This window comes from Hyperoodon ampullatus (genome assembly GCF_949752795.1).
Source record: "Hyperoodon ampullatus genome assembly, chromosome: 4".
Taxonomy (NCBI): domain Eukaryota; kingdom Metazoa; phylum Chordata; class Mammalia; order Artiodactyla; family Ziphiidae; genus Hyperoodon; species Hyperoodon ampullatus.
The window spans coordinates 122,641,785-122,667,766 of NC_136917.1; the positions used below are offsets into that span (position 1 = coordinate 122,641,785).

Sequence of the window (25,982 nt, forward strand, 5' to 3'; positions counted from 1 at the left end):
TCAGCACGCTAATTCAGAGCCCAGCAGCTGCTAAACACTTACATCACGCTCTAGCTGATTGGAGCCCGGGGTCAGCTGGTCCCGCTTAGTTATTCACTCCAGCAACTTCGGGGATCACGGATGCTTGCAGTTCGGTGGGAGAGCGCAGCAAGTGGGCTCAGACGCCTAATGCATCCATCCAGGCGGAGGAGCCTCTTGCTCGTAGATAGGAAATTGTGGGAGCCCTGTTTTTTCTTCTCCTTCAAAATACTGGCCCTGGCATTCCAGGTGACCAGAAGATGGCTTTCGGCAGTGGCCTCGGGTCAAGCCCCTTCGGAAGCAACTATAAGGTCAAAGTGGCTAAGTAAATCAGCGGTGACAGAAACCTCTGTAAAAGGCAGCTGCTGATTGGGATGGTGAGAAACTAGGGCACAGCTGGCCAGCCAAGCAGCACCACCATGCCTGGCGCTCATCTTTTCTGATGGCATCAAAGAAAAGGAAATGTTGCAGAACACACACTGCCGGAAAACCTGAAAACGGAGGGCTCAGGGAGGCTGCTCTGCAGCCACAGCGGGTGGAACACCTTACCCCTCCCAGTGTGAAAGCCAGTTCATTTACATAAATACCTTGCCGGTCGATTCCTAGCCCCAAAGATACAGTTTAGATTTTAATTTCCCTTGTGATAACAACTTCGTTCTCTTGATACTGGACCAAAATGTAAAAAGGGAGAAGAAATTCTAAGAGCCATCATTCGTTGGAATAGTAACCTATTTCTAGTCCAGAAGCAACTAAAAAAAAAAAAAAAGATTCCCATCATGTGCAATTTCACAGTCTGTTTCAGCTTGTTTACTCCGCTCATCCTCATCTTATTTCAATTCAAAGCAACCAAGAGATGAATATTAAGTTTGCATTACTGGCCTAGCACAGGAGTAACAATATACGATGCTACCAATTTATAATAAATTATTCCCCCTTGATTTCTCTTCTAAAGATACTTAAATTGAGAGCATAGTATGGTCCTGAGAAGCAGACACTAGGGCTACCTGTATTTTGTCTCAGAACTACCTCCTCCTTCACTTTACCCCTTAGACAGTCTTTTTTTCTTGAAAGAAAGGTAGTTAGGAAGGCAGGCATAATTTTTTTTTTAAATCGGTAATTTCTGCTTTTTACCTAATCCAGATAACTAGCGATTTCTAAACATGGGGGGTGGGGAAGGAAGAGAAAAATGGTTCCTTACCCAGCCACCTGCTATTACACTAGCTTTCTGTCTCTTTCTGGCTGTCAACACACTATTAGGCTTGCCATCAATTGATTAGATTATGTCATTAAAAATAGCTCAGGGATTTATGAATCTAACCACGGAGGAAAATTGATTGCATTTTATGTTCCCAAACCATCTTTGCCTACATCTCCAGACATACAAAGAGAAACCCTGTCAAGAAATGTCACCCCTCCCTCACAGAAGCAACCTCGGAGAAGGGTATCAGGGTATTTTTTCCACTTAGGCGTGCTCATTTGATACCACTTAAAGGAAGAAAACCCCGGAGAGTTTTTGTTCTTGTTCTCAGGTGGAGGAGTAATGCCATCTCTAAAAGCAAAGAAAAAGCACAAACCTGGTTGTTGCTCAAACCAAAATGTACCCCCAAATTCTAGCACAAACGATTTTTAAGATTTTTTAAAACTACATATTTTTGTTTAAATTCAAGGACAAAAAAAGGAAAAAAAGAAAATCTAGGGGTGGAAGGGAAGAATCAGCGTGCTATCTGTGGGAGAATCTGCAAAGCTGGTGGAAACAGATCCCATCCTTGACAGGCCCACCTGTACTTTAACCTTTTCCTGCAAAAGGAAGGCCGGTCTCTTCAATGAAAAGAAAAGGAATGACAGTTGTTGCCCTTTCTCCCTCAATTCACCCTCCTGAGAGAAGAGCTTAAACAGCTCCTTGAATGTGAAGTGCCCTCTTCAACAAAGTGCCTTGGCAGGGGGTCAGAATATATTTACCAACTTAGATGTCACTGTTATCTGCCCACAGAGGCATAAGAAAGTCCTAACTGAATTTAGGAAAAACAAATCATGACCCAAGAAGCTGAACTTTTAAAAAGCAAAAGCCGAGCATGGTGTCCTTAGACATGCTTGTGATCTGAGGGCTGTGATCTTCATTGCGCTGGTCCTTCTAGAAAAAGTGGGGTCTGATGGAGGACATCAAGTTCCCACTAGAGAAAAGGAAGGGAAAAGACTTTTCCCCTTCAAATAAAGATCATAGGATGCCAGGAGGAAAAAAAAAGTAGAGCCCAGAAGTATCTTTTCTGTGGCCAACTAAGTAAGCTGGTTGGAAGTGCTATCAGAAGACATTTCAAGGATAGAGTGACAAAAAGTCAGGTGATGTGTATCCCAGATAAGTGGGTTCTGTGCATCTTAGGCACTTGGCACCTAGACCTGTTTGGTGGCTGGGAGTGATAAAAAGGAACTTGGCTAAGGGTGAAAAGTATGTTTCTTAACAAAGGAATATTCTGAGATAAAAATCTAGGTTAGTATTCAACCATTAACTAAGTCTAAGATGAGGATTAGGACCATTGCACCATCAAATCTAGTACGAAAAAATATCGATTACCTGTCAAAATGTATCACTTTGAGAAGTGATACACATACATTTTAAAGAAATAAAACCAGCCAGAGGCAAAAACATTTGGGACAAAAATGAAAGGCTGCTGAAAAATAACATCAAGCAATAATGGCTTAGCAGAGGGAATAGTAAAACGAAAATTGCTACATTTACCCTTTGCTATATATTTTCTCATCAAGATAAGCCATGTGTTAAAATGCAATAAAAACTTCAAATGATGACACTATTCACAGGTAATAATTAGGAGTTAGTCTAATTTCCATTAATAAACTCAGTTTTCCTGCAATTTTATACCTTCATGTAGTATTTTCACAATACCGTGAGTCAGTTCACAAAGTACCAACCTCAACATGTATAGCTTTTACGTGTGTATTCAAACAAAATCTGGTAGGCTTTGTCATTAATTGTAATCTAAATCCAGGAGCTTCACAGTACTTGATTTAAAAAAAAAATTATTTGTATGGATACACCTCATGCACACTCTACCGTAGGCATAATTTACTTCATAGAATACTCAGCATCTGTGGACACTCTAATAAGGGCCAAATTTAAATTTTATTAATTGTAAAAATTACTTAATAAATCGCTCACAGAAACAAAAACAAGACCAAATCCAGAGTGAGAAAAATCAGGGGAGGGATGGGAAGCGTTTGGTTGTTAAATATTTTCACAAAGGGAAAGGATAAGATTTTGTGATCACTGACGTCCACGTAATGTCATTTGGTGGCAGGATACAGGTTTGTCACCTGATTTACACAGTCACATATTTCTCACAAATTTAAGAACCAGTTACAGCTCCACTCTAGATCCACATTGGTTACACTACAGTAAATGCACCGCCTGATTTTACCTACTCTTCAGCGACTGAATGTGCACTGGGAAATGGCGGTGAGGAACACCGTGAGGGATTTTTTAAGCACCACAGATGGGGGACATTTCCACACGTAACCTTACCTACTACACTCCACCGGCTAAATCCACTCCCTGCCAGCAGCTCTCAGCCTGTGGCTCCTGGACCACTTATCCAAAAGCCACGGAGGTGACGTGTGAGGGGTGTGAGAGGGTAAGTTCCTGGTGGAGGCGGAGGCTTCCCTCTCTAGATCTGCCAGAGGGAGGAGAGTCATAAGAGCACGGCTGTGACCCTATCACTCATCTCCCCAGAGTTCTCAGTGTGCTCGGAATGTGATTTCCAGTACCATGACCACAATCTGTGCTGCGATTTCCCCTTAAGGTCGCTTTGTGTATTTGTGGCAGCGATTACTACTTAGCAAGATAGACAAGTACCCACAAAATGCATTAACTACCATATCCTGTCTGTTACTTTTAGACAACGGACCAAGGATTTGTACATCTCTGTTCATTCATGAGGGAAACCAATATGGCCAGGTGGATAAATCCCTTCATTCATTCATTGATTATGTTTTCCACTCACAGATAAATGCCAGTGGCCAATGAGTATGTTGGGGTTTTTTTGTTTTTTGGGTTTTTTTTTTTTTTTGCGTTACGCGGGCCTCTCACTGTTGTGGCCTCTCCCGTTGCGGAGCACAGGCTCCGGACACGCAGGCTCAGCGGCCATGGCTCACGGGCCCAGCCGCTCTGCGGCATGTGGGATCCTCCCGGACCGGGGCACGAACCCATGTCCCCTGCATCGGCAGGCGGACTCTCAACCACTGCACCACCAGGGAAGCCCGAGTATGTTGTATTTTTAAAAAGGTAATCTAAAGGTCATAAAAAGTTACAAATAAGAAACAGGTCATTCATGAAAATGTATATAAAGCATCCATTATTGTGAATATTATTATTCCTGTGTCAATTTAAGTGGTAAAGAGAACCCTGAATGCCAGTGACCAATGTAACTGTGAGATTTGCTCAAAATACATATAAATATTTCAGTGCTTATATTTAAAATCCTTTTTAATTTTAGCATTTTATTTTCCTCCATGTTTTATTTCTAAATAACAATAGCCAACATATATTGAGCACACAGTATATGCCAATCACTGCTCTAAGTACTTTGTACAAGTCATCTCATCGAATTCTTGCAACAGCTCCATGAATTAGCTATATTATCATCCCCATTATACAGATAAGGAAGCTGACATCAGAGAGGTTAAGTATCTCCCTAAGATTACACAGCTAAGGAAAGGCAGAACTGGGATAAGAACCCTGACCAGCTGACTCTTAAGTTGGGATTCCTAACAGCCCTATTGCCTCTTAGCGCTTAAACAAAGAAGGAAAACGTGCTTTCAAGGTGAAAGGAACGCATGAAAGGTGTCATATTTTTTAGCTTTAAAAGGCACATTACCACATTCTAAGCTGCCAATGGTCAGAACACACCAGAAAAGAGCATTTGGAATCTCAGATTCCATGGCCATGTGTCTCTAAAAGACAAAAGGAGGAGGGTCTCAGCTGCTTTGGGGCCCCAAGGGAGAAAGGTGCCCCTGGGCAGGAGTGGGTAGAGGAAGGGGGCGGCCAGAGAAGAGTTCTGGGGTGTGGCTCTACTTCTTAAATGCATCTGGGCCTCCAGAGGCTCCACTCTTGGAACAACTCTTCACCCTTCTGGGTCCAAAATTATACAGTTCTAAATATAACATGTACTTACTTACAATCAAGTGAATTCCACAGAACTAAGGCCCCCCCTTCAGTTGTTGAGCCAGCGTACTACCCATCCCCGTTAATCTGTGGGCTTTCGGCAGCTCTTCAATCTCTAGTCTGATACTCGTCCGTTTTCTGGAATTTACCACTGAAAGCACTCCATAAATCACTCTTTCCTTTCAGGTGAAATGACTCAGGGCAAAGCTGTCCTGGGCAGTGCTGAGAAGCTGAAAGGGAGGGGAAATCCCAACCCTGACTTTTCCTTCCATTTTCCAGAAGTCATGACTCCCCAGAATCCTTAGAAGAAAGTATCCTGCCCTGAGAGCCAGTGCCCAGGGCAGGCTCTACCAGCCAGACACTCAGGTAGCTGGGGGAACGTCCCTTCACTTCCTTGAGCTTCAGTTTCTTGTTTGTGAAATTAAGATATTACTATGGGCTTAGCAGTGGGAAGCTGGGAAGAGCAGGAGGCCACCTGCTGGGAAATTGCAAAACTGGTCTCAGTGTCCTCAAGGTAGGAGCAGCCCATGCCCCTCACTCTGGACACCTGGTCCCTCCCCTACTGACTCCACAATCAGGACTCCAAACTCCCCTCCCTCCTCCAGGCTATTAGCATCTCATCGAGCATCTCCTTCACATGCCACTCAGCTACCTGCCTGGTTTCAAGCCTCCTTCGCCCTGCCGGGAACATGCGAGAGGCTGAGGGCGAAGCTCAGCTTCCTCATCACTATGCTCCCAAGTGAGAAAGCAGCGCTCTGACACCAGGGATGTGCTAAAGCATGGGGGCTGAAAAGCATGCTGCAGACTTCAGTGTTAACTCTGAGAGCAGGTTAAATGTCTGGCTACAGTTGACACTTATCTTCATCCCTGCCTAACACCGTGATATTACAGCATTAGTCTAATCCTCAGAAACATTATTTATTAAAGTAACATACAAGTGAACCAGAGATGGATCACCAGTGTCATCAGTGCCCAAAAGTATAAAGACACCCAGAAATAAGTTCCATTCCATTTAAAGTCCCAGGAGATATTATGCTCAGGAACAAACACTGAAACTACAAATTACCTTGTTCTATATTTTAAAATGGTCATTTAAAATTGTACAATAAAGTTCAATCTTTATTGAACTTTATTGTAAGGTAAAAAAAAAAAATGCAGTTCATATTGCATGTGTCTTTTTCTCCCCAAAGAAAAAATTTTAGACCTGTCAAGGAGACTAAAACAAAGGGCTTGATGCCTTCTAGGGAGAGGAGGAATTTTCCCACTCAAAAGAAAAGAGGGGATCTAACGTCTTTCCACTGATAATACACCAAAGTCTGAATTTATCCAAAGAGTAGCATTTTCTAAAACACGTTTCATTTAGCAAAAATTGCAGGTGGTGTCAGTAGCAAGGATATGCCTCTGAAATATGCTGCATCCCAGGCTTCCTGCATGTAGCTGCATTTTCCATCCTGCCTGTAATCCTGAAAACTGTTACAATGTATGCAATTGGGGATTTGCACAATGTAACATGCATGATCTCGCTTAAGCCTTTTCACAAGAAAGCTATATTGTCTTGACATCTGCATCACCTTTTTAAATCTAATTATTTCTGGCATATTAGCCATCAAATCACCACTGACAATATGACAGGAATCATGGTATTGAAAAAATTACATCCTAGGAGGAAATAATAAAATATAAATCACATACGTAATTTTCTTTTGAACATTTTAACAATGACACCCTCATATACATATGAAATATAGCAGACTATCCTCATAAATGCCCCAACATCAATCACAGTAGGAAAATATTCTCTACTTTGTGAACACACGGATCCAACAAAATATAGCATTTCTAATAAAACTGGGTAATACAACTTCATTTTTTTCATCGAGGGCATTTATGAAGATCTGACAATGGAAAATAGCTCCAATATTTTTTTTTCAATTATGTCCCTTCATCTCCAAATGACACCGCCAACACTGGGACTGTAAACTAATATTTAATAATATTTTAATAAACTAATATTTAGCAAACTCCTGTATTTCATATTGATATAGATGGAGATGGGAGTAGATAAGTGAAGTGACATTGGCCGTACTGCCAGCATAGGGTACGTGCCCATTGTATGAGCTTCAGACATGAGTATGTCAATCTGTTTATATGCCTGGTAATACTCCTGGCATCAACTAAGTATTGATATTTTATGAGCTTCTGAAACAGGAGATATTCCTAAAATTATTCCTAAAGTGATAAGATCTACCTAGAGATAAAAGATGAAGATTATTTTCAAATTTTGAACTCTATTGTCTATTGTCTATACTCTGAGTTTAACTACAGAATCAGAGATTATAAAAGCACTTTCAGGCTACGCATGTATTAAACTCTTCTTTTTTAATCCTACAGTGACAAGAAACTAAGTTCTAGGTTAAATGTACTGTTACCTATCTAAACTTCTCAAAAAAAAGTAAACACAAGGGGAGAAAAGATAAGGAAAATCTTCTAAGAAGAAAAATCAAGCTAGTCACCTTGGAATTTGAAAGCTGATTGACCAAAGACAGCATGCTAAATAAAATTAGCAAGGGATTTCATACATGAAGTAACCAAGCATTCTTTCTATGTCTCTGTGCTTGCATCGACATGAATTATGATATAGATCTGAAGAGACTTGAGCAAGCTGTTTTAAACCTGATGATCACGTCTAGAACCTTATTCTACCTTGAGGCTCCAGGTTAGATTAATTCTGAACTTTTGCTGGGAACCTCATTCTGATCTTGTTTGGATTACATACAGAGAGCCAAGCACTTTTGGAGAGATACATATAAAAATGATTTTAAAAATAAGTGTCTTTCTTTCAGGCAAGCAGGTGGCAGTCAGGTGTCCCCCCTGAATCCTGTCATTCTACTGCTCCTCACATTTGGTTTGCCTTTCTTTCCATCATCCTGCACTAACACGTCATCCGACTTAGAAGTGAGTAGAAACGGGGCTGTGCCCGCAATTCATTTTCAGTTGACAGACAGTAAGTACTCCTTGGAATTCTATCATCTAACATGGTAAGCAATGTGATTCCACTTCTCTATGATGATATTAACTGTCTTCTACCTTCCCTGAAATGTACTCTTCAGAGAAGTACAAAATGTACTCCAGATTCCACTTCATTAATCCTCATCAGCTTCTTTCGAAGGAGAAAAGGAAGAGACTGTTTCAATTTACCAACAAGGAAAGTGAGGCGATGAGGTTAAAAGAAGAGCCCAAGTTCAAGGAAACAGTAAAAAGGCAGAGCAAACAAAGGAATTCAGGCTTCTCAGGCTGGGTCCCAGTGCCCAAATAGTAGCCACATTCCAAAAATACCTCCCCTCCCTCCTTCACTTTTGTGGTTCTTCCCACCACTACTTCAACAGCAATTTATGGGCAAGGTCTGCCCTGCAAAACTTTCAAACAGACAAATAAGAAAACCAAACCTGTGCGTTCCCACACATGCGCAAGCATAGGGGAGAAACAGAAGCATTAACTGAGGGTCAGACCAAGGAGACAAACTTACGAAGTCATATTAAGCACTACCTGATGACACAGTGCCTCTCTCTCTCTAGTTCAATAAGAGGATGCTGCAAACAGCGCTTAAATTAGAAGTACACACGGGGCTTCCCTGGTGGCGCAGTGGTTGAGAGTCTGCCTGCCGATGCAGGGGACACGGGTTCGTGCCCCGGTCCAGGAAGATCCCACATGCCGCAGAGCGGCTGGGCCCGTGAGCCATGGCCGCTGAGCCCGCGCATCAGAGCCTGTGCTCCGCAACGGGAGAGGCCACAACAGTGAGAGGCCTGCGTACCGCAAAAAAAAAAAAAAAAAAAATTACAAGTACACGCACCACAGATAAATTGCATTTTTTGTTTTTGTTTTGTAGTGGCAGAGCTTCTCTCTACGCTACAAGAACATATAGTCATGCATCACTACTCAAAATACCATGATTCTTGGGGTCACATTATACATTTAGTCCATGACTCTCATCTAAGACCTTGACGAGCAGCCTCTCCCAGTTTTTCCTTTCTCGATCTCTTAGCCCAAGAAAAATACTTACTTGCCTAGCTTTCCTAATAATATTTTAAATTATAAATGTAATAGATATCTATTGTGGAACATCTGGAATAGACACCACCATGTCATCTCTAATTTACTGAACAATGATTTAGTACCCTGATTTTTTTTAAAAAAACACCAAAATATACATGTACTCTCATATATACAGGACATGGAAATTTCTAAAAAGTGGTCTTGAAAATAATTCTTAAAGTAAAACTAATAAGTGGCTTTCACAGACTGAAATCAGTATACAACAGTCTTCCTAAGGTAGCTGATTTAATTTCTCTCTAGTCTATGTGAAAATACAGCAGGGGCTCTGGCGCATTCTCCTTAAAAAATCAAGGAAATCTATCTCAAGTTTTACAGACTGATATAAAGTCACTATGTGCTATTTGAAATCCCCAGCTCATTCATTTATATTCATTAATCTTAATGATATCATTAAGGCACAATGTGTTTCACAGAAACTAATTGTATTTTGCCAGAATCAAACATTAACAATTATGCCTCCCATTATCACCTAATAAAATAATATAAAATTTTAAAAGTCTTAGGCATGTCACTGAATATTTGGCATGGTAACTGATTTGCATTTTTAATGCTACAATAAATTTACCAGATTATCATCAGTTAGATAAATTAATATTCTTTAAGTAAGGCAGGCAATAGGGAATTCCTCCACTAGAAACCAACAACACTCTACACTTCCTTCCTTGAGCTTTACTGAATACAGGCTTAGTCCTCCTTTGTCCCCTTATCTAAAGCTGGCTTTTGTGACACAAGCTAATACCACACAAGAGAACATATTCCTCTTTAATTTTATATACTTATCATCGCTTTAAGAAAAGATAGGAGACTAGGAAATCTAGGCTCTTCAAGTAAAGGAGAAATATCTACCTGGGCAGTAAAAATGCCCTGAGTCAGAAGTGCATGAATCAACTTGTTTAAATCATTGTATTACTATATATATATATATTATGCCCTTGATTCAGAAACCAATCACTAAGCAGCTGCTATGGGTTAGGCATTAAGATGAATATTGAGAATAGAAAGAAGAAAAAGACTCAGTTCCATTGGAACATAGTCATGGGATCCTAAGACACATGAAAAAAACAAACAAAATACAAGGGGATCAGTGGAGTCACATGGACAAACATACACTCAAGGTGCTGGTGCTGCAAAAGAACCAAGGAAGGACGGACTCAGAAGGGTGGGTGGAGAATAAGGGAGGTTTGGGGAGAGGAAGTAAATGGTGGTTCCCAAATTTATCTGCACATTAGAATCACTGGAAGACCTTTTATAATTTCCAAAACCTAAAGCCACACCCAGACCAATTAAATCACAGTCTTGGGGGTGGGGGGAGGCATCAGTAGTTTCTGAATCTCCCGAGGTGCTTCCACTGTGCAGACAAGTTAGGGAACCACTGGTCTAAAGGGAGTGGGACTACTAAGTGGGGGACATAGGGAAGATGACAGGAGCTCAGTGGTAAGAAGGTCTCCACTACTTACCACTAAGCTCCCTATCATCTTCCCTATAAGTGATTATTCAACTTGAGAAAAGGGCAAGAGGAGAGAGGTGATGGGAAAGAGCAAGGAAAAGGAAGGATGGATTCCTGTAGCCATGAAAGAACACCACTTTAATCTCTTTTCACCAAAGACTAGTATTTCCACGGAAAGACAAGGCACTTTTTGTACAACCTTCCTCTAAAACTGAAGTTCAGTGAACTGGATAAGTCCTGTCTTGGTCTTACTAAACACATTACTATGACTCAATTATTAAAAGCAAACAGGATCCTTCATCTTTTCCTTCTTGAGGTTTCCCCAGTGCCACCAGAACTCCGGTAATGATTTTATACCTCACCTGACAACCTTGGATGCCTGTCACCACTCTCCTCCGAGACAGATAGGAAAGGACATTTGTGAGGAGCCTGTTAATTGTGTTCTTTAACTGTCCTCTAAAGAACACTAAACACAATAGGACGTGTGTATCCTGTTTTATCTATAGAAAATATTAATAGATTAACTCTGATTCCATTTTGTCAAACAATACACAGAGATTCCTTACCTTAAGCCATCAGGAAAGATATAGACTTCTTTAGGGAAAAATGTGTAATGCAATTCTAGTACTTTGTTGGAAAGCAGGAATTTTTTAAAAAATCCTTACTTGCCTTCTGAAGTGCATGATTTAGAATATGTTACCAATTTCACTACTCAGTTTTCAGAGGGGACACTTGTATTTAAGGAGTGAAAATGCTGCTTCCTTTGCATGCTTCTGAAGAAGTATCTTTAACTATCTTTGAGTATAAAAACCACAACACATTCTTAGCATGGAGTTGCTGTTTTGGCGCGTGTTTAATCACACGTACATTAAGTTTCTAACGATGCATTCCAGGAACATGCAGTCTATTCCTTCAAGAAGTTACACCTAACATGTTGCACTAAAATGTTTTTTTTTAAGTTACTGGAAGGAATTTCTCCAGCTCAAGTATTCAGCATTTTCTGAACATAATTCAAACATACAAATCTGATACCAAAACATCTACCATACATTATTCTCTAAAGCTCAAAATGCTATCAAGATTAACAGCATTCTCTTACTTGTAGCAGTAATCTGCAGCCCAAATGCTGTGGAAAAAATCTCCATGTGACGTGATAAAGGATTTTAATTTCAACCAGACATTAGCTTTTCATAAGTTCTTCCCAACAATTTTCTTACAATGAGAGAGTTAGTTTTACATAGTCCAACTGTTTTTTTTTTTTTTTCCAGTTGACTTCATGAACCACCCTGCACACAGGGCATACCTTTTGCTCACATGCATTACGAATGCATCTTTTAAAAAATCTTCCACGTGTTTACTTCTACCAGCTACAAATGAGATTTGCTGAGGCGCCACCTACTGGACAAAACACCATTAGCAACAGTGCACTTCGCCTTGATTCTTTCTTCCAGCTTTTAAAACTCTTGATTTTCTCTGAGTTAATGAAGATGAAGATAGGTGAAAATATGTGTCAGAGGAGGGTGATCTAACAAAAAACACAGAGTATGACCCGTCAAGGGTGCTCTAGGTGACGATGTTTTGAATGCTCCTGATGGGAGTGCTGGCCTCTTTTTACCTATCTACAGCTGCTCATCATGCTTAATGAGGCACAAGGGAAGCAACTAAAGGTCACGAGAGACCCACGAGAGGACGATGCTTGCTTCAGACCAGGATGAAAGTGATCACCTCCCTCCCAAGCTGATGATCCACCCAGAGCTCACCCAAGTAACGATTCTAGCTTTCTATAAATGCCATCATGTCAGTGAGGTGCGCACCCATCATACACAGATATTTTGATTTCACGGTTTGTTACTAGGTCAGGTAACAACATAAACCTCTGAAAACTATCCAGAGACCCTCCTTCCCTGAAGTTCCAGAAGGAGAGAGTTATAAGATGGGGAAAGGCGCCAGGCAAATACCACTGTCTGTTCATGTAAAGCTGCCCCTGGAGACCCACCTCTCCTTCCTCTAAACCCAATACGGGCCTGGGCTCAGGCAGAGCCTGGCGCGTGTTCAACATCTCTCTCCTAAATTACCACAAGCTAGACAAAGAGGATGAGGACCTTTTCAGAGTCTACTGGTCACAATGCCCTTCCAAGGACAACAATGGAAGAATACACCGTGCAATTCTGACTTTGTCTCCCCTTCTATCAGGTTGGCACCTAACATGCCTTCCTTCACTACCAAATACTGCTGACCACGGAATCCTTTTCTGTTTCAAGCTGTCAGACATGAAAATCCTATTTTCCGAATTAGAACCACCCATTTCTTCTCAATGGGTGAACTATATACCTAATGCCATTCATTGAGCACCTTGATAAAGCTGACAGGTCCCTATCTCCTGCTTTGCCCATTCGGATAATTTGTAAGTGGAAATACACAGCAATGTTGCCAGGCTCAGAAACATTTTGTTCAGAAGCAGTAGGCTAGAGGAAACTCCTTACATCTGGCTTTCCTTTGGGGAGGAGATCCGGCCTGAGAAGCACTAGAATGGCAACTGAGCCACTGAAATCTACTGCAGGTCCTCCCACTTAACTCTTGATTGCCCTTGAGAAAGTCATTTAATAAACTGCTTCATCTGATTTGTCTCAGTTTCCCTAAGGGAAAATACACTTGCCCATTTTTACCCTCCAATATTTTATTTTGAAATTTTTCAAGCCTACAGAAAAGTTAAAAGAATACAACATTCCTTATAGTCTTCACCTTGATTCACCAATTGTGAACAATTCCCCTAATGTTTTTTTTTTTTGCTGTCAATATCTGTGGAAATACAATGCAGACAAAAACTGTTTTTTTCAACTTAATAGGACAATCTTGAGATGAAAAGCTCCACAAGCAGGTGATCAGTGATCATTAACTATATACTGAGCAAGCCTTCCCAAGTATAATGTTTATCAGGAATTAGACTTCTTTAAAAAATTAGAACTGCAGAAGAGTTCTCATTAATGTTGTCCAGGAAATGTTTCAATAAGGACAGCCAGTCAGAGGTGAACCCCAGAATCATTCCACTGGAGAGATGGAAGTCATCCATTCCAAACCCTTCCTTTTAGAGACAGGAAAACTGAGACCCAGTGAGGCTGCTTCTTATCACTATCCACCTTTTATCCACTATAAATAGTACACTCACAAGAGTGGTGGGAACGTGAGAAGGAAGACAAGAGAGCCAGGAAGGTGGGACGAAGGGAGTACGAGGGGGAAGCCAGGCGTGGTCAAGGGCAGCAGCTCCCCAAACCCACTGACATTCACCCACGGCAGCACTGTCCTCCCAGGGCGATGCAGGACAGCCTTCTCTCCCAAACGTCAGAATTCCCCTCCCAGCACCACAGCCTTACATCCCCCTCCTTCAAAGGTCTGACCCTGCGTCACACACTCCAAGCATTTCTATTTTTCCTCTTTGTCGTTATGCTGTTAATGTCTCTTCTAACTCATTATTAAACACAGGTTCTATGGGAGCAAAGATTCAACCACGGCCAGTGAAGCTTTACCACGGGCAGCTTCGCAAGGCAACCACCTCTCTAAGCCCACCTAGGCAGGGGCCTCTGGAGGACACGCAATGCAAGTTTTACGTTTACTGAGCCAGGTTTCTGGGTTTTATGTCCGAGATGGGATTTCCTCTGTGACTCTGGTCTTCTGCTCAAGAAATATAAATGCCTTTGCTTCTTAAAATTATCTATGGCCACTTTCAGAATCCCCTGAGTCAATAAGATTAATTCGGCAGCAGAATATGAATTTTCAGGAATACATCTATCAATTGTTTCTTGGCATCCTTCTTGGTCCAGCATGGCCCTGTGGTCAGCTTGGCACCCACTGGCTGTGCTGCAATGATGCTTATCGACAGCACGCTAATGGAAAAGATCACACCATTGTCCAGCGGGCTGTCTCCAGCCTTTTATTCTGTTATTTGCTGTTCTCTGCCTCCGGGCTCAAACGCAGACCTAGGCTGTGGATAGGTTTATGGTCAGCCATCAGTGGCTTCATTTGTAAAATTAGAGCACTCCTGAACCCTTCCATAAAATACTTCTAGGAGCTTTGATAAATTATAGCTCATGTACACAATTACAATATCAATCCCTAAAGTCACCAGGTTTTCTGTCAGTCCCTGTTGCATTCACACCTATCTTTTTAATATCTTTTCTCCTTTCTCAGAAAAAGTGTCCAAAAACCTGACAGGCACCATTATTTAAGGAGTGTGCAATGCCTTCATCTTCTGAGAGAAAAAGGTCTTTCTATTCCTTATAATATATCCATTTGGCTTCTTTACAAGCTACTGCACTGGGACCAAACACGTAACTAAATCAAGATGCTGACCAGATTATACTTTCTTGACACGACTGACTAATAAGACGCTACCATTCTCACAGTAGATGTCATATAGGTCAGAGCTGCAGGGCTTTTGAGAGTTGACCTAGGGACTGCTCGGGTAATTTATAGGATGATGTCTCCCAGCCTCTTGTGCACTTGAATGTGTTCCAGACAATGGATGATGGGGCAAGACTTCCCAAGTATAATTTTTTATACTTGGAGTTCCAGACAATGGACGATGGGGTAGATGTGTGCCACTCTTTAAGATCTGTCCATGAACACTTCCCATGCAATTCCTGCCCACATACTATTACTATCTGGGTGTTAACACCCAGGGTGACCTTGGAAAGGATATAAAGATGTCAGAATGTCTGTCAGCCCGAGTCCCTGAATGACTGCATGGAACAGAGCACATCTCTGCCAAAATGGACTGCAGGTGAGGAAGAAAAACTATTGTTTATAGAAACAAACAATAACAATAGTAAATAAACTTCTAAGCCATTTCTTCTATACAACGCAATGCACTCTATGTCACTCTGATTAAACACTGGGAGAAAACTTACCTCACCAACGACTACAAATCATCCTAAAATAATGTGTGCAAGCATTCTCACAGCAAATGTCATACAGGTCAGAGCTGCAGCGCTTTTCAACTTGTTTGAGAGTTGACCTAGGAACTGCTCGGGTAATTTATATGATGATGTAGCCATGTGATGAAATACTGTAGCACAATTAAAATGGACTCAGTAAAGCTGTATGTGCTAATATGAGAGATCTTCATATTAAATCAAAAAGCAAGGTTCCAACAGTGTATGAAGTGTTTCAATTGTTTTATGTATGGAGATATACACATAATTTTTTTTCTGCAAAAAGTAACAAGAAACAATTACCAATGAGTTACCTTTGGGGAAAGGGACAAGGAGGAGAAGTGAATCGTTTTTTTTATTTTATACCTTTTCTAATATTGTATATGTATTACTTTTTATAAAAATGTCAACAGGGATAGCAAAACAGTGGGTTATTTTTTTCTTTTTCATACATTTTTGTACAATATTAACAAAAGGTTACCGCTAAAATGTCAATCAGAGCACTGAAGGAAGGATTTTATCAATGGAATTGAATGAGCTTTTTTCCCTCCTCCAAGGCAGATTATCCCCCAAATGAGGACACTGTGAGGTGACTGCCCATCGTAACCATATAGTACTGAATTTGTATTGTTGTCATGGATGACTGTAAGGCCTTCCTATCTGTTTATTTGGAACTCAGGGGCCCCTATTTGTTTCTTAGAAAAGTGACATACGGCAAGAGCATTTCCAATTAGTGATCACCGAGGAAATGCCTCAAGAGCCAGCCCCTTATAAATTCTCTCCCAGATGCATTAATACACCTTTCCCTCGGAGTCCAATGCTATTTGTCTAAATGTCACATTCTGTGGGGAGAAAAAGCACTTCAGTTTCAAATTCTGGAGAAAGGCACCAGGAAAGGAAAATGCAGGGTGAAAGCAGCATCGGCTGGCACACGAGCGGTCTCTGGTGGGTCTGGTGTTAGGAATGCTCTCTCCTAACCCTGAGGGAAATCCTGGGTCTCATTTTAAAAATATGCTCAGAAGAAGAGGATGTCATCAACCTGCTCATTTCCCAATAAAGTACAAAAATGCAGCTTTATGACTCCGGGCTCATCTCTTTTGCCTGGGTTCAATTTCCACAGCAGCGGAGAAAACGCTCACCCGGGACACAGGCTCCACATCCAATATAATGCAGGCTCTCGCTGAGCTGTTTGAGATTTCGTTTACAACAGCCGAATGCAATTCCACCGGAACACAGAAGTTAAGGCAGAGAGAATGTGTGTTTAAATATTCTGAGATACAAGGGTTATGCTAGAGCCTAGGTACTACGACCCAATGGAGGGCAGAGAGGATGCTGTTAGTGTAAGGGAGGATTCCGGGGCACCTTGCACGTGCTGGCCCTGACTTGGGACAACAGAGGACACAAAGACACAGGCTCCTGAGAATCTGAAATTCACAGCGGGGACAGGTGGGTTAAAAAAATTACAACCAGGGCTTCCCTGGTGGCGCAGTGGTTGAGAGTCCGCCTGCCGATGCAGGGGACACAGGTTCGTGCCCCGGTCCGGGAAGATCCCACATGCCACAGAGCGGCTGGGCCCGTGAGCCATGGCCGCTGAGCCTGCGCGTCCGGAGCCTGTGCTCCGCAACGGGAGAGGCCACAACAGTGAGAGGCCCGCGTACCGCAAAAAAAAAAAAAAAAAAAAAAAATTACAACCAGCCAAACATTCCAACATAATACTTATTTTTAAAAATAGCTGAACACTCTCCTGAATTTGATTTCAACTCTGCATGATCTTCATCTTTAAAGTATTCTGAACCAGGAAACATGATTTATTTGATTTGGGGCTGTATATTCGACGTTATGTCAAACTGAGTTGCTCAAACACAAATTGAGCTTCGCAAGCCAGAGGGCCTGCCGAGAACTAGGAGAACAGGGCCCAGCATCTAGCATTTTAGTTCCCGCGCCATGCTTGCAGCACCAGCCCTTCTGAGTGTTCCTTTGAAAAATTACTAACAGAAAACCTCCGGCAACATTTTGAAGCAGTGCTCCTCAAAACAAAATTACCGACAAAATATGACTGAGTAATTCGATTCCTGTCTCTGGCTTCGTGAGGTGGAGACCGTTGACGAGCCCAGAATAAGGATGTATCGGATGTTCCCGCTTCATGACTGTCTGCAGAGCTGAAAAAGCACTTGACACAGGAGAAAGGGCAAAGGGAGGCAGGGGTCGCAAAGACCAGGTGACACGCTAAACATCATCCTTGGGGCTGCAGTCAACTGTTCTTTTCTAGTCTAGCCTCAAGGCAGAGGGAGGTAGACACTGCCATCTAGAGGCACCTAGGGATATCGGCTTAGCAGCACAGTCAACACGAAAGGGCAGTGGAAGTCTTAAGAAAGCAGCTGCCTGAGGGACACACTCGTTCAGGGACAAGTCCCCTGCTTGTGTGAGGAGAGGGCGTGCAAGGAGGAAATGCCCAACCAGACAGAGCCGCTTCAGCTCCACAATTCCCATGAGAGTAAGAATGGAAATTCCTCTGTGAGGGGGAAAGTGGGCACGAGGAATGAGGAGAATTGGAAGGGATCACCTGAATAAAAGATGGGTCAGACGTGGCACCCAGGACAGAGGTCTAGCACCTTCTGAGACACAGAAACCTCTAGAGTTCCACTGCCAGAATTATGAACCACAGTCAAGGAAAATGAGCAGAAAGAAAGCCAGAGGGAGAACTTAAAATCCGACAGGTAATCAGTCCAAGACTGGCATCTTGGAAAGAAACAAGAGATGTGAGCAATGAAAAGTACATATACACGTGTTGTCATAAGATACTGAGATGCACATAAAGAAAATCTACGTTTAGAGAAATGATGTTAAGATTGGTTGTATATTATACATGATTTCTGTCCCAACCTCTTAAGAATATTTTCTAAATTTCCTATGGGAATTTATCATCCTATGACAGAAAAATAAACCTTACTTTTTTTTTTTTTTTTTTTTTTTGCAGTACACGGGCCTCTCACTGTTGTGGCCTCTCCCGTTGCGGAGCACAGGCTCCAGACGCGCAGGCTCAGCGGCCATGGCTCACAGGCCCAGCCACTCCGCGGCATGTGGGATCTTCCTGGACCGGGGCACGAACCTGTGTCCCCTGCATCAGCAGGCGGACTCTCAACCACTGCGCCACCAGGGAAGCCCTAAACCTTACTTTTTAAAATTAAAGAACACAGAAGTTATCAAATCCTGAATTTCCCAATTGATTGACTGGATCTAAGATTCCCAGAATAGAAAGCTAAATGAAGTTTTACCTGATCAAAGCTGTGGTTTCATTTGCCCTGGTATCAGATTCCCAATCTTTCCTTCTTAATGAAGAGCTTTCTGCACTGACAGGCTCAGATGATGGTCATTATTCAGATGTGAGTTTGTCATATCCTTTAGCCTTGTGGGACAGGTTATGAGCTTCAAACGTTAGTGAGAACTGTTGCCACCAGCAACTTCAGCTGCATCTAATTTCATATCAAATTGAGATTTGTTTAAAATGCCAGACGAGTGGGGACCATTCAATCCTGTTCAAGCCTCTCCCTGCTTCAACAGGACGAGGAATCCAAGGGTTGTCAGGCTGCATGGATAAAAGGAATTATTCCTGTGCGCTGTCAGTGCCCATCCCCTTTCGAGCACGTCCTTCTCATCAGCACAAAAGGCAGAGGATGTTCTGAATAACTCAGGATAAAGGCAGTATGGGAAAAGAGCTCATGCCAGCAAACTGGTGGGGTAGTTAACTTTTCACTTCTTTTGTGGGCTCTGGTGACACTGCCACCAAAAAAAGTTTCTATAGCAGAGCACATCTCTAGAGCTAGCGTGGCAGTTGGTGGCACTTTTGATTTCACAGCTGCAAGTTATAAGGAAGCTTGGTCACTCTCTTCAGGAAATCAAAGAAGCAGCCTCTGAGATTGGCAATGGAGTCTAATCTCCACATGGAGAGGGGGTGCTGAATCGCATACTCACGACTCCTGTCTCTGAAAGCATTCCCACAGAACTTGGAGACCCGCTATCAGCAAGCTCCAGTTTCTTAGGCCGGTGGCGGCAACAATCCATGAGTCCAGCTCCAGGGAGCAGCCAGGTCCAGGGTTGTGTTGCACAACTCCGCGAAAACAATCCACATTAAAGCCAGGGTGAGTGGTGCCCTGACACCGTGCAGTGCACAGGCCAGGAGGCTGAACATGGAACCCCGACAAAAGATGAAACAGTTCTCCCCCCATGACAACCCAAAACAACTATGATTTTATAAAAGTAGCAGATGTTTACTGTTTTCACATCAGGGGGACTTCCCTGGTTGTACAGTGGTTAAGAATCCACCTGCCATTGCAGGGGACATGGGTTCCAGCCCTGGTCTGGGAAGATCCCACATGCCATAGAGCAACAAAGCCCGTGAGCCACAACGACTGAAGCCCGCATGCCTAGAGCCCGTGCTCTGCAACAAGAGAGGCCACCGCAATGAGAAGCCCATGCACCGCAATGAGGAGTAGCCCCCGCTCGCCGCAACTAGAGAAAGCCCGTGTGCTGCAACGAAGACCCAACACAGCCAAAAATTAAAAATAAATAAATAAATAAAAATAATGTTTTCACATAGGATGATTTTTCCCCCTCACTGGTTTTCAAAGAAATAAGGAAGTTATTTCCAGAGATAATAAAAATATTAAGGCGAGGGGCAGTCTTTTAAATGTAACTGAAAATAAATTTAACTGCAAGAGTTATGAGGTTCCCCTACCAGCCCACTAGATGTTAGAAATAGCATGAAACTATAGGAGTTAGATTATATGATATAAATACAGGAAGACAAATCAAAGGAATAGGACAGAGTCAAGGAATAGACCCCTAATATACTCAGGAATTTCGTATATCCTAAAAGTGGTATTAGAGATTGAAGGAAAGAGAAGTTGTTTGGTAACAGTATTGGAATAATTGGCTACTTGGAAAAAAGAATAAGCTAAACTGCTCTTTTACTCCTTAATAAAAATAAGTTCCAAGTAGATTACAGATTTAAATATTAAAAACTAATGCATAAAGACATAAGAAAATATGAAATACTAGTGTTCGAAACTGAGAAGAAAAAATACTTTTCTAAGCATGACATGAAATCCAGAAGCCACTCAAAATTAATAAAATAGACAAGCCTCTGGAAAAATTAATCAAGAAAAAAAAAAGAATGATGGGGAGAAAACACAACTAAACATTAAGAACAGGAAAGGAGTCAAAACTGGAGATGCCACACAGAATGAACATAAATTTCAAACTTAGTTTAGTTAAACAAATTCACACAAAATTACAAAATACCAAACTGACTCAAGAAGAAATAATCTGAATATTCATATAAATATTAAAAAGTTAGGTCAAAAATGTCCCCACAAAGAAATTATCAGGTGCAGATGACTTTACAGGCCACATGCAGAAAAGCCAAGAAAGAGATCCATCCATTCTTACACAGACTCTTCCAGAAATTAGAAAAGGAAGGAACTTTTCCTGTGGTAGTAAAATTATTGTTTAGCAGATACTCCTTCCCTCGCACTCCCCACCTCACTGATGCTGGATTTAACTACCCAGCTTTCGCCAATGGGCATAAGTGATACTGGGTCAGTTCCAAGCCTGATCCTTAAGAAACAGTCAGTGTTTCAGCTCCCCCTTATAGGACTTTCCAACCTCCACCATGGGACAACCACACCCCAGGTAAGTGCTGCTCTTCACCCTGGGCCCCAGAGTAAGACACATAGCGTACATGACTCTGACCTGCAGACTGGATGGAAGCCAAGCCAACTCACAGATATGTGGCCCAAAGCAGCCACGCCAAGCCAACCCACAGACCCACAGGAAGAAATAAATATTACTGATGACTGCAACTGAGGAATTGTGCTTTATCATGCAGCATTATTGTAGTACTGTAGGAGTGACTGATACATTCCTATTCATTTTGTTGAGCTACCATAACCTAACAAATGCAATACAAGAAAGGAAAACTACAAGCTAATACCATTTATAAACACAGATGGCAAAACCCTAACAAAAATACTAGTAAGCTGGATGCAGAATAATATGAAATGTTCAAAATATTCTCTTTACGTTTAAGAACAACATAATATACAGTATCACCACTTTACTCAACATAATCCTAGAAGTTATGGTAAATGAAGTAAGATTTTTTAAAAAGAAAGAAAAGCTATAAAGATTGGAAAAGGAAGAAAGCTATAATTATTTGCAGATCATCACTGTCTACATTGTCTACAAAAAACTCCCATTCCCCCAAATCTAAAGATGAGTAAGAGTCTGTAAGAATTAGCAAGGTTGATGAATTTAAAACTTAATATACAAGAGCCAATTCAATTTCCATACATTAGCAAATAGGTATACGTGTTTATTTTTAAAAGATGTTATTTAAAATTCCTAAGAATAAATCTAACAAAGGATATATAAATTCTTTCAATAGAAAACAATAAAACTTTATTTAAAAACATTAAGGAAGTCCTAAGTAAATGGAGCAATATACTATATGTTCTAGAATAGTAAAACTCAACATCATAAAAATGTCAATTTCCGAAACTGGGCTCTAGATTTAACATAATTCTAATCAAAATCTTAATAAGCTTGCAGAACTTTACAAGTGATTTTATACAAAAGATAAACATGCCCAAAATAGCCAATACTCAAAGAACAATGAAATAAGGGAGCTTTCTTGACCAGTTACTAATAAGACTTATTACAGTAATTAAGAAAATGTGATATTGGCACAGGAATAGACAAATTGACCAATTACAGGGTAGAGAGTCCAGAAAGAGAGAAACACACAAAGAATGCCTAATACTTAGCAGTTACCTGTGATATGTATTATGTTCTTTACCTAAACAACAATGCTGTCAGCATTAACCATTCCCGTTTTACTAATGAAGATACCAGGGCTCAACAAGGTTAAGTGACCACTGTCCAAAATTACTGAGCCAAGAAATGTCAGTCCTAGAATTCAATCCTAAATTTCCCAAGCCCAAACATGCCGGTCACTTTCATCATCTGTTATGTGTCGAAAAACAGTTAGCAAATAAAGCAAGGCAAAGTGCCTGTGTTCTAAGGATGATGGGAGCCCCACAAATGTGGAACAAAAATCTTAGCAGAAAAATAGGCAGCACACAGCACCTGCCAGCAGAATTACGCAGTGACTGCGGTAAGAGGGGTTAAGAAGAAATGCTCTGTCCTTCTGAGCACATCACTCTGGAGTCAGACCATGAGTCCACTTAATTGAGAAAGGTATATTGCAAGTCCTAGAGAATTAAGGTCATGGCACTGCAAGAGCTGGGCTGATTTCTGTGTGTCACAATTGGGGGAAAAAAAAACCCTAAACGCACTCAAATTAAAAGATGGGGGGCCTCCCTGGTGGCGCAGTGGTTGAGAGTCCGCCTGCCGATGCAGGGGATACGGGTTCGTGCCCCGGTCCGGGAGGATCCCATATGCCGCGGAGCGGCTGGGCCCGTGAGCCATGGCCGCTGAGCCTGCGCATCCGGAGCCTGTGCTCCGCAACGGGAGAGGCCACAACAGTGAGAGGCCCGCGTACCGCAAAAAAAAAAAAAAAAAAAAAAAAAAAAAAAATTAAAAGATGGGCATTCACCCTCAACAGAAAAAAATATACTCAAAACTCTAAAAGAAACTACAGAGAACAAAACTCTGTCTTCATACAATATGGCCCCCAAATCATCAGGCAGAGGCATATTTAACACTCTACATACATAAGAAGTGGTGAGGATTTAAAATCAACAAATAGAAACACTATTTTTAAAGAACTGTAACAGAGGGTAAATTAGGAACGCCAAGTCCCATAAAGTTTGTTTGCAAAGAGCCATAATTCTTTGGTTGGGCTCTCAAATACTTATTTAGTTACTCCTTTTGAAATTCCTATTAAAATGTTTTATGTTCTCAGTTCACTTAAAAGCTTGATTTTTCTAGGAGTTTGTTTATGCCTGACTTCCATGAATACAGACAGAATCATGCTTTAAATAAAAATGAAATACAAGAAAAATGGCATTTTAAAGAATGAAAATTAAAATCTAAATTGCAAATCATCTAACATGTATAAGAAAGCTAAATTAGAACTCCAAGAAATGCTGAAAGGGAATATATTTTTAAGGGTCATAAACAAAGCTATAATATTAACTGCAATAAGAAACCTTATTTAAATGAAAAGCCCAAAACTAAGGATTTCATAAGCAATGTTTCTAATTTATATGCTTAACATGTTAACATTTGTTTCTGTCTTTAAGTAGCTAACCAATTAAAGCATATTTCTAAAGAACGAATTTTATTTGCTGACAATTATTTGCTATCTTAGCTGTAATTCTGTAGCTTTTCAAACAACAAATAAATGAATATCTTACATCTGGAGGAGAAAACACAAAAAGTGATGGTATAATGTTTGAATACATGCAATTACTGGTATGTTACATTCTAATGAACATAATCAGCTTTGAAACAGTTCTCACAATAACTGTTAACATTTGTGTCAATTTAGTGGCAGTTAATGACATGTGTAGCAAAGAACTGCCATTCCTTCCATTTATAAGTAAAATATAAAAAACCTTTCCAAAAAAGAAAAGGCAACCTCACTGAATATTCAAAACTCTTTTTAATCAATAAAACTCTACTCTGGCAGGCTTAGAGGAGAGACCTTATAGTTTATTCCAAGGATCTACAAACTGGAATATGGGCACCCCAGGGGGTACACAATATAACCAAATGGGGTTTAGGAAAAAATTAGAATGCCAGTTTCCATTTTCTACGTCTCCTCTTTTTTTGTTGGTTTTAGTACATAAGTTAGTATTCAGGCTGACAGTCAGCTGATATGTACCAGTTCTGGTGGCTAAAATACTTCCTTACAGGTTATCAAATAGCCATTGCCTCAAGCACTCCGAGTACATTCCACCTCTCCCATCACCTACCCCAGGACACCCTGGACCTCTTCACGATGAGGCAGCTAAATGATTAACCCCTGGCAAAACCCTACAGTAAATGCTCTCTTTAATGGTTTCCTAGTGGAGATGCACAGGTCTATTAAAATATTTTTGAATACCCCCTCTAACTACATGTAAATCATTTTAAAATATAGTCACACATTAGGGGATGCATACTCAAAATGTTTTACTGATGGTGTGAGCCAGCAAAAATATTAGAGACCCAACAGACATCCTCTAACTTTGTTACACCTGGACAAACAACAGCTAAATTTGGCAATGACAAATAAATCATGGCAAGATTAGTAACATTTTCAGTAAAATTGATGTTAGTATCCTAAAGGTCCAACTATACAGGCACTGTGATACATAGTACACAAAATGCCAATCCGAAAGGAAGCAAATTATATTTGATACGAAAAGAAGACTCATGAAGCCTCTGTGTAATCCGATGAGAGGAGTGAAAGGAAAGGAGTTGGGGTTTCTTTTTTTCTGGTTGCTTTTTTATTGTTTAGTGACTTCATCCCTAAAAGTGTACTTCAGGTTGAAAACACCACATTATCCTTTCCCCATAACTTTTAATTTCAGACAAGCTTCATGCCTTACAAATTACCCTGCAGTTATAGTAGACCTGCAGTTATCTGAAAACAATCAGAGAAACTTACCTTTATGAAGCCAGCTTCATCAATTCCTTAAACCATAAACTTCAGATATGTGTTTAATGAAACTCAAATTCCTGATTTAATAAACACATCAGCTTTCTGCTCTTGGACAAGTTGATAACAACAGTTAACGTTATTGTGCTCTTCCTATGTGTTCCATGGGCCTTAACATGTACCATCTCACTTGATTCCAGCAACAACCTCATAAGATAGGTACCACTAATATTCCCATTTTTCAGAGGCACAGAAGGGTCGCATTCCTTGGCCAAGGTCACACATCTACTAAGTGGTAAAGCCCAGATGCCAATCCAGGCAGCCTGGCTCTGGAGCCCACACTCTTAAACATAACTCTAAACTGCCTAGAGTAATTAAATTCTAAGTCAAGTGCTTGTAAAAAATGATCACAATTTAGAAAAGGCCACTGAAGTGCACTGTCTCTCCAGGCAAGGAGAAAGGGCTGACCCAAGGTCTGTTCCATCCATAAAATTCTCCAGTTTCAGGATTCATTTTCAGAAGCAAGGCTCTCAAAGGTCAATTAAAATGTAAAGAGGTCCTATGGACGCGACCTAATATAAACCCATGATATTTCATCTAGTGTCATTTCTAAAAGCCCATCCAATGAAATATTTAGGCTCACACCTTCACCAGCTACAGACCATTTCCCTGGGCTCTTTAGGCAACCAGACCATT

General features: G+C 41.0%; 1 protein-coding gene across 2 annotated transcripts in view; it reads right to left on the reverse strand.

The window, feature by feature from the left end:
- The window catches only part of MAST4 (microtubule associated serine/threonine kinase family member 4), a gene marked incomplete at its 5' end in the record, with an annotated part of 573,576 nt that overhangs the window by 335,034 nt on the left and 212,560 nt on the right, over positions 1–25,982 (reverse strand). The window lies entirely within an intron of this gene.